The following is a 7,437-nucleotide window of genomic DNA, read 5'->3' on the forward strand; positions in this document are numbered from 1 at the left end:
TTTGCCCAGCTGTTCATTATCTCATTGGAAATACTCTGTGTCAGAGCATATATATTCTAAGATTAAAAATATTTCATTATTTTTATTTTATGAGTGTATTGCCTGCATGTATGTAAGTGCACCTATGTTGTGGTGCTATGCCCACGGAGGTCAGAAGAGGGCTCAGATACCCTGAAACTGGAGTTACAGATGGTCGTTAGCCACCATGTGGGTACTGGGAACTAAACCCAGGTCCTCTGCAAGAGCAACCAGTACTCTTAACTACTGAGTCATTTCTCCAGTCCCATATTTTAAGATTTTTCATACATATTGTCAAATTTGCCTCGAGAAAGGTGTGCCCATTGATGCTTTCTGGGGCAATATGTGAAAGGGCCTACCAGCTTTGTTTTAGGACAAAGGAAGATAAGCACTTGGGTACTTGATACTACAGGGTGTAAGGGGCTAGCTGCTGTCCAGACAACTCTAGCACCAGCCAGCTCTCTCCACGCCCTCACAGCTGCCTCTGGCCGATGCTGACTTTTCCATCCCTCTCTCTTCTTCAGATGCTGGCTCTGGACCCCAGAGCTTCTGCTTTTCCAGCAACACGTGGTACTCACAGTTTCAGGGCCTGTTGGTGAGCCAGGCAGGAAGCAGACATTCACTGGCTTTACAGAGTGGGAAAACACTTTCTACCATCAGACTGTCTCAGTGAGGGAGAGTAAATGACATAAGAGAAGTTCTGAATTTTTTTTATGGATTATGTATTTTTTAAATCTCAGATATATGCCCTCCACTGCTATGAATAAATGCTGTTTGTGTCCTGATTTAACAAATAAACTAAAAATATGTTTTCGATGGCTGAGACTGTAGCTCAACAGAACTCCCTTTGTTTGTTTGTTTGGTTGGTTGGTTTGAGTTTTTTGAGACAGGGTCTCTCTGTAGCCCCCGGTTTGCCTGGAACTTGCTTAGACCAGGCTGGCCTCAATCTCACAGAGATCCACCTGCCTCTGCCTCCACAATGCTGGAATTAAAGGTGGTGCCACCACTCCTGGTCTATTTGTTTTGATTTGCTTTTTTTTTTCTAAGTCAGAGTCTCTTTCTGTAGCCCAGAATGTCCTGGAACTGCTATGTAGCAAAGGCTGGCCATGAACTCATATCAATTCTCCTATCTCTGCCCTCTGAGTGCTGGTATTACATACATGACCCCTCATGTCTAAGATGTTGTGAGGCCATAGGTTTGATCTCTAGTACCAGAGTAAAAGAAAACAAAAGGGCCAGGCATGGCTTTAATCCCAGCACTCGGGGGGCAGAGGCAGATGGATCTCTGTGAGTTTGAGGTCAGCCTGGTCTACATAGCAAGCTCCAGGCTGACTGGGGCTACAGGGAGACCCTGTCTCAAAAAGACCAAAAAAAAATACAAAAGGATATATTTGAGGGGCCAGAGAGATGGCTCAGTTGTTAAGAACATGCACTGCTCTCACAGAGGACCAGAGTTCAGTTCCCAGCATCCACATAGGGTGGCTCACAACCACTTGTTATTCCAGCACTACGGGTTCTGATGTCCTGTTCTGGCCTTCATGGCCACCTGCACTCACATGTACATAATTAAAAATAAAATAAATCTTTACAAAAAGTTATTTTTAGACAATAAAGGAAGTTTTAAAAATATTTTATTCATTATTTTTATGTGTATGAGTGCATTGCCTGTATGTGTATAAGTATACTATGTCATGCAATGCCCTCAGAGGTCAGAACGTGTCAGATTCCCTGGAACCAGAGTTACAGATGGTTATTAGATGCCATGTGGATGCTGAGAATCGGACCCAGGTCTTTTGCAAGAATAGTCAGTGTTCTTAACCGCTGAACCATCTTTCCAGCCCCCAATAAAAGAAGCTTGATGTGAAGAGTTTGATCTTAAGATATCATTATGTTCACAAAAATCTTTATTTGTAAATCCACACAGTGAATTGTTGACAAATCAAATCGTACTGAGGTTTCTTGAAAGCTGGAGGGGTCACTAAAACAAGCTGATAAAATGCTGATAATGGTTGACTAGAGATGAGGAGATGGGAACAATTCAGACTATTGGTGCATATTTGAAAGTTTCATAGCAAAAAATAGATGCATGCATACCCACTATCATCAAAAAGATGTTCCACAGATAATGCTGTTGAGGAAAGGAAGCTGAAATGTGCATGGTGGGTTTCTATTTTAAGAAGATGGATTTTGCAGAGAAGTAAAGTTATTTCAGAATATAGACAAAACCTGACGATTCAGCAGAACATAGCTCCCGTGTTGATGGCATATCCTGTCTTGTCTGTGAAGGAGGTGTCTCCCTCCTAGAGGCATCAAGGGCCACCTGAGTATCAGGTTGTGCTGCAGAAAATCTCCATTCCTAGTAACAGCATCATTCATGGTAACAAAAGGGACAGAGCCAGTGTCCAGGCAAGTGCTAGTATATTCTTGGCAACTGATTTTCTATAATCTGCCACCTATAAGATCTTGTTCCCAGCATCTTGTGGAAGAGTGCAATTTGAATGACAATCTTCTCACAATTTATAAAAACAGAGGTATTGCTTTTGGCACCCCAAAAGGAATCTCAAGATATCTCAGCAAGATCAGTGCTTGGAGGGACCGTATCACAGGAAGGCTACCCCTTCCAACACACACGCACACACACATACTAGCAGCCATCTGGAACACCCAAACACTGCCAAGCCTGGAGAAGCAAAAGCCAAATGGTGCAGTAGTCTCTGGGAACAAAGGTCAATATCACCAAACAAGCCAACACCCCACCCAAACAAGGAACAGAAAAACCAGGCATCCATGACTACCAGCAAGGTCGCATCCAAGTTCACTGGTCTGCTTTCTTCTTCTGTCCTCTCTTAGATTCTCCCCACTTGAAGTCAAGGTAAAATCCCACCAGCAAAACTCTAATCTACAAAGCGAACCTCTCCATCCTTATGAGTCCAGCCAAACTCCTCTGAAACGCCACTCATTGGTTCTCCATGACCTAGTGTAGGTCTCTTGATCTAGCCTAAGGTCAATCCCTGCATTTTAGAGTGTTGTGACCTCGTTGACCGAGGTCTGGGTCATGGGCTCATCCCATCAGCCAAAGGACCAGTCAAGCCCTTGAGAAGCAAGGCTGAGTATTAAAGAAGGACTGACTCAACAGAGGAAATCCAGGTGCTGTCTCCAAGGAAACAGGTCTGGCCATGACCACAACATAAGACATGATTGCTACATGCCTAGTAAACACAAGCAAGCCCTTCTTCCTGCACCAGCAAGGTCTAGGAGGGTCTCATATCTATCCATGTCAGCAAATACAGACACAGGACTACAAGTGAGGCAGGGTAGACCCTGGGGTCCAGTCTATGCTCACAGGGCTGTATGAACCATTATTCAAGATGTCTTCTGTTGCCCTGACTGCATGGCCCGTCTAGCATCAACCTCTCTCTTCTGTCTGTCAGAGCAAAGGGTGCTGGATCCCAAACCTTACCCGCTGTCCATTTCCTGGGCTCTAAGAATTATAGCTAGATTCCACAGTGAGACTGGATAACTTGAAGGAGACATTGCTATGGTTTCTGTGATTTTTTTCCCCAAAGGATTTGTATGGATGTTTGGTCCCCAGTGTGGTGATGTTTAGAGAACATGGCACCTTTAAGAGGTAGAGCCTACTGGGAAGTCATTAGGTCAGTGGAGATACTGTCATAGAAGGGATTAAGGTAGTTCTCATGAGAGGGTTGTTATAAAAAAGCAAGATTAACTTCTCTCTGCTTTCTGGCTTCCTGTGTTGTAACACAGTGTCTTGCTCCTGATCACATCTCTGCCACTGTGTTGGCATCTACCACGACAAGATGCAGCCCAGGTGTTCTGGTTTGCCTTCTATTGTTGTGATAAAAAGCAACTTAGGAAGGGAAAGGGTTTATTTTAGCCTATACTTCCAGATCACAGTCCATCATTGAGGGAAGTCAGGGCAGGAAGTCAAGCAGAAACCATAGAGGAATGGTGCTCACTGGCTCCCTCCCTGGTTCACGCTCACCTAGGTTTCTTAAACAACTCAGACCCACCTGCCTAGATATGGTACTACCTACAGTATGCTGGGCCTTCCCGCATCAGTTATCAATCAAGACGATATCTTAAAAAGTTTTTTGATTCATTTATTATTATTATTATTGTTATTATTATTATTATTATTTGCTTGTTGGGACAGGGTCTCACTAGGTGGCCCTAGCTGGCTTAGAACTTGCTATGTAGACCAGGCTGGTCTGGAACTCACAGAAATCCACCTGCCTCTGCCTCCTCAGTGTTGGGATTAAAGGTGTGTGCCACCACACCTGGCTCATTTACTTTTATTTTATGTGTATGTGTGTTTAACCTGCATTTATATAAGTGCACTATATGCACGCAGCACCCATGGGGGCCAGAAAAGCACATTAGATCCCCTGGAACTGGAGTTACAGATGGCTGTTAGTTACCATATGGGTGCTGGAAACTGAACTTGGGTCCTGTGCAAGATGAGCCAGTGCTCTTAACTGCTGAGCCATCTCTCCAGCCCTCAAGACAAGCTCTAACAGTCATGGCCATGGGCCAACCTGATCTGGGAAACTCTCAACTGTGGCTCTCTCTTCCCACGTGACTCTACGTTGTGTCAAGTTGACAATAAAAATAGCCAGCTTACCAGGCTATGTCCTAGAGCAAGTCCTATGCTGCTTGATTTTCAACCTAACCATGAGTTAGTTAACTATGAATTAAATAAGCCTTCTTTCTTTATACACTAATCACCCTGTGATATTTTGTTATACCAACATAAATGAACTAATATAGACATTCACCATCAGATTCAGAGAACTTCCTGGTCCACACCATCCTGGGGAATAATGTCAGCAATATTTGGAGTAGCTGGAACAGCTACAGGCAGGAAGCCTAGACTGGGAGGGCACCCAATATCAAGTTTAGGAGTGGAGACAAGAAGATCTTGAGGGCAACATAGAACATAAGAACACAGCCAGACTCATTGCCAAGGTTGCCAGTCCCCCCAGGGGACAGCCTTGGGATCTTCTTATTCTGAATTTAGTAAACAAGAGTGCAAGGAGGTGTCAGATATGGTGGTCCACACCCCAGACAAGTGCTGGGGAAGGAAAGGCAGGAGGATCAAGAGTTCAAGGTCATCCTTGGCTACTTGGTGAGTATGAGATCAGCCTGGGCCACCTCAAACTCTCTGTTTAAAAAGAAAAGAATGCACGCTGGATGCACACCTTAAACCTCAGCCCTTGGGAGACAGAAGCAAGCAGATTTCTGTGAGATTGTCTACATAGTGAGTTCCAGGCAGGCTAGGACTAGAGAGACCCTGGCAAAACAAAACAAAAGCAAAAGCAAAAACAAAAACACCAAAATAGAGAAAAGGATGCAAGGAAAGAGAGATGCAGTAATGTACCTGTTACTGGATCTCACTTGACTCCCCGTGGCTCCTGGTCCTGGCGAGCTCTATGAAAAGAATTCAGATGAGACACACCAGAGCTCGATGCAGAAGATACGTGGAGTTTACTGGAGTAAAGTATGGTGCACTCTCCAGGACTGAGAATGGACAACAGCTAGAGACAGTTATTTCTGTTCTGCATTTCTTGCGAGGCTTTTCTTGGGGAGATGTGAATAACCTCTCATCACCCCAGATAAGGCCCCAACAATAGACTTTAAAAAGTTCCACCCAAGCCTAGCTTAGCGAACCTGGTCTATTAGGGTTATGTATGGGAGAATGTGTGACTAAGCTGCATCACTGAAAAGCTGAGTCTAGCATGCGTGTTGACCGACAAAGCTGAATCCCTGGAGCTTCCTGCACAACTTACAGGCAGTTCCACCAGAGAGTCTTCTCTCCACAGTTGCTTATGACTTATATAACATCGGGGAGAGACCTTGTGAATCTCCTTACTTTCTGAGCATCCAGAGCCTAAGTTACATGAGTTTCTGAGTCTTGTGAGCCTCCCTCCTCTGTCTAGGAGGAAATATTTCAACTAGGAAGAAACAGCTGGGGGATGTAACTCAGTGATAGTGCATATTACCAGCATGCATGAGGTCCTGGGTTCAATCCCCAGTAGCAGAAAAAGAAATATCCTGCAACCATTCAGTTGAGTGTTGAGGGTGCATTGACCAAAGGAAATAGCTACCATTACATCTTAAGCAGGTTTTATATTATTTCTGTATTATTTCTAAAGTCTCTGGAACAAGCCTTTGTCCCATCTGGTGAACAGGCCTGTTTGGTTGGACTCTTACAAGAGAGGCAATGGTATTTCTTCATCCTTTATCAGAAAGTCTCCTGCTATACCTCAGTCTTGTAAGGTTTAGGGCTCCTGGAACCAGGATTAGATAGTTATCAATCAATGATGTTCCAGGCAGTTCCGGATGTCACATCCCCCAGGGATAGAGATATGTGACAGGTCCCATTCCTCTCACCAGCAATTAGAGTCTTGCAATTCTAGTCCTTAATTTTAGAAGCTGTTACTTACCAGGAGGGGTCCAGCTCTAAGTTCCTCTAATCCTGTTAATATCAGGGACTCTGTAGGAATCAGGCCATCAGCTAGAGTGATTGTTCCTGTTTGCTTGGGACTAAGGGGTTGCCTGGAACATAGAAATTTCAGTGCTTAAACCAGGAGAGCCCTGGACAAACTCAGACAGCTGTTTTCCCTCAATTGAAACCTGGGCTGGTGTCCTTGAAGGAAGTGTACAAGGTTAAGAGGATGCCTAGTTGTAGCTCAGGGGTAGAGCACTTACCTGGCTTGTACAAGGCTCTGGGTTCAATCCCCAGCACTGCAAATAAAAGCGGGGGGAGATATCCAGTTGACCTAGGCCTTCAGGGGCCAGATCCCCAGAGAGCAACTGTGGGAAAGGCCACCAGGCAGACAGTACCCAAGGCCTTTGGAAGAAGCCCTTTGGAGGTAAATATACTGACCACAACCCTGTCTTTGTAGATCTCGTGCTGAGTGTCCCCCACCAACCAAAGCTAACTAGAGGTTGGAAAGTATGCAATCTCTGATGAAGCCAGCCTCAGTGGGCGCAAAGCAGGAGGACTGGGTAAAGGACAGGCCTGCAATGGTACAGGGCAAACAGTACCCAGGCAAAGGTCATAGCCAAAGATATAAAAGTAGACCCTTCAGAAGAATGAATACTCAAAAGAGGCAAGGTCTGCCTTAGCCACTAACCCCTACCCTGCCTTGATTACCCTGGGGGCTCCAATGAGTGACCTGGACTGTTCCAGCCTCCTCTTATCTGTATCATGTCACCCTTCCCAAAGGATGTACTCTGGGGAGCCTCGAGCCCCTGTGGGGCCCACGAGCAAGGCGGTTCTAATCTCAGGAGCATCCATCCATCTTCCTGGCAAAAGTATGCAGAGCTAGCTGGTCTTTGGCTGATCAAAGTAGCCTTGTGCAGCCAGGTCCTGCCTGCTCTCTGGGCTGCTTCTGG

Source organism: Nannospalax galili, unplaced genomic scaffold (assembly GCF_000622305.1).
Source record: "Nannospalax galili isolate Female #2095 unplaced genomic scaffold, S.galili_v1.0 scaffold1206, whole genome shotgun sequence".
Taxonomy (NCBI): Eukaryota; Metazoa; Chordata; class Mammalia; order Rodentia; family Spalacidae; genus Nannospalax; species Nannospalax galili.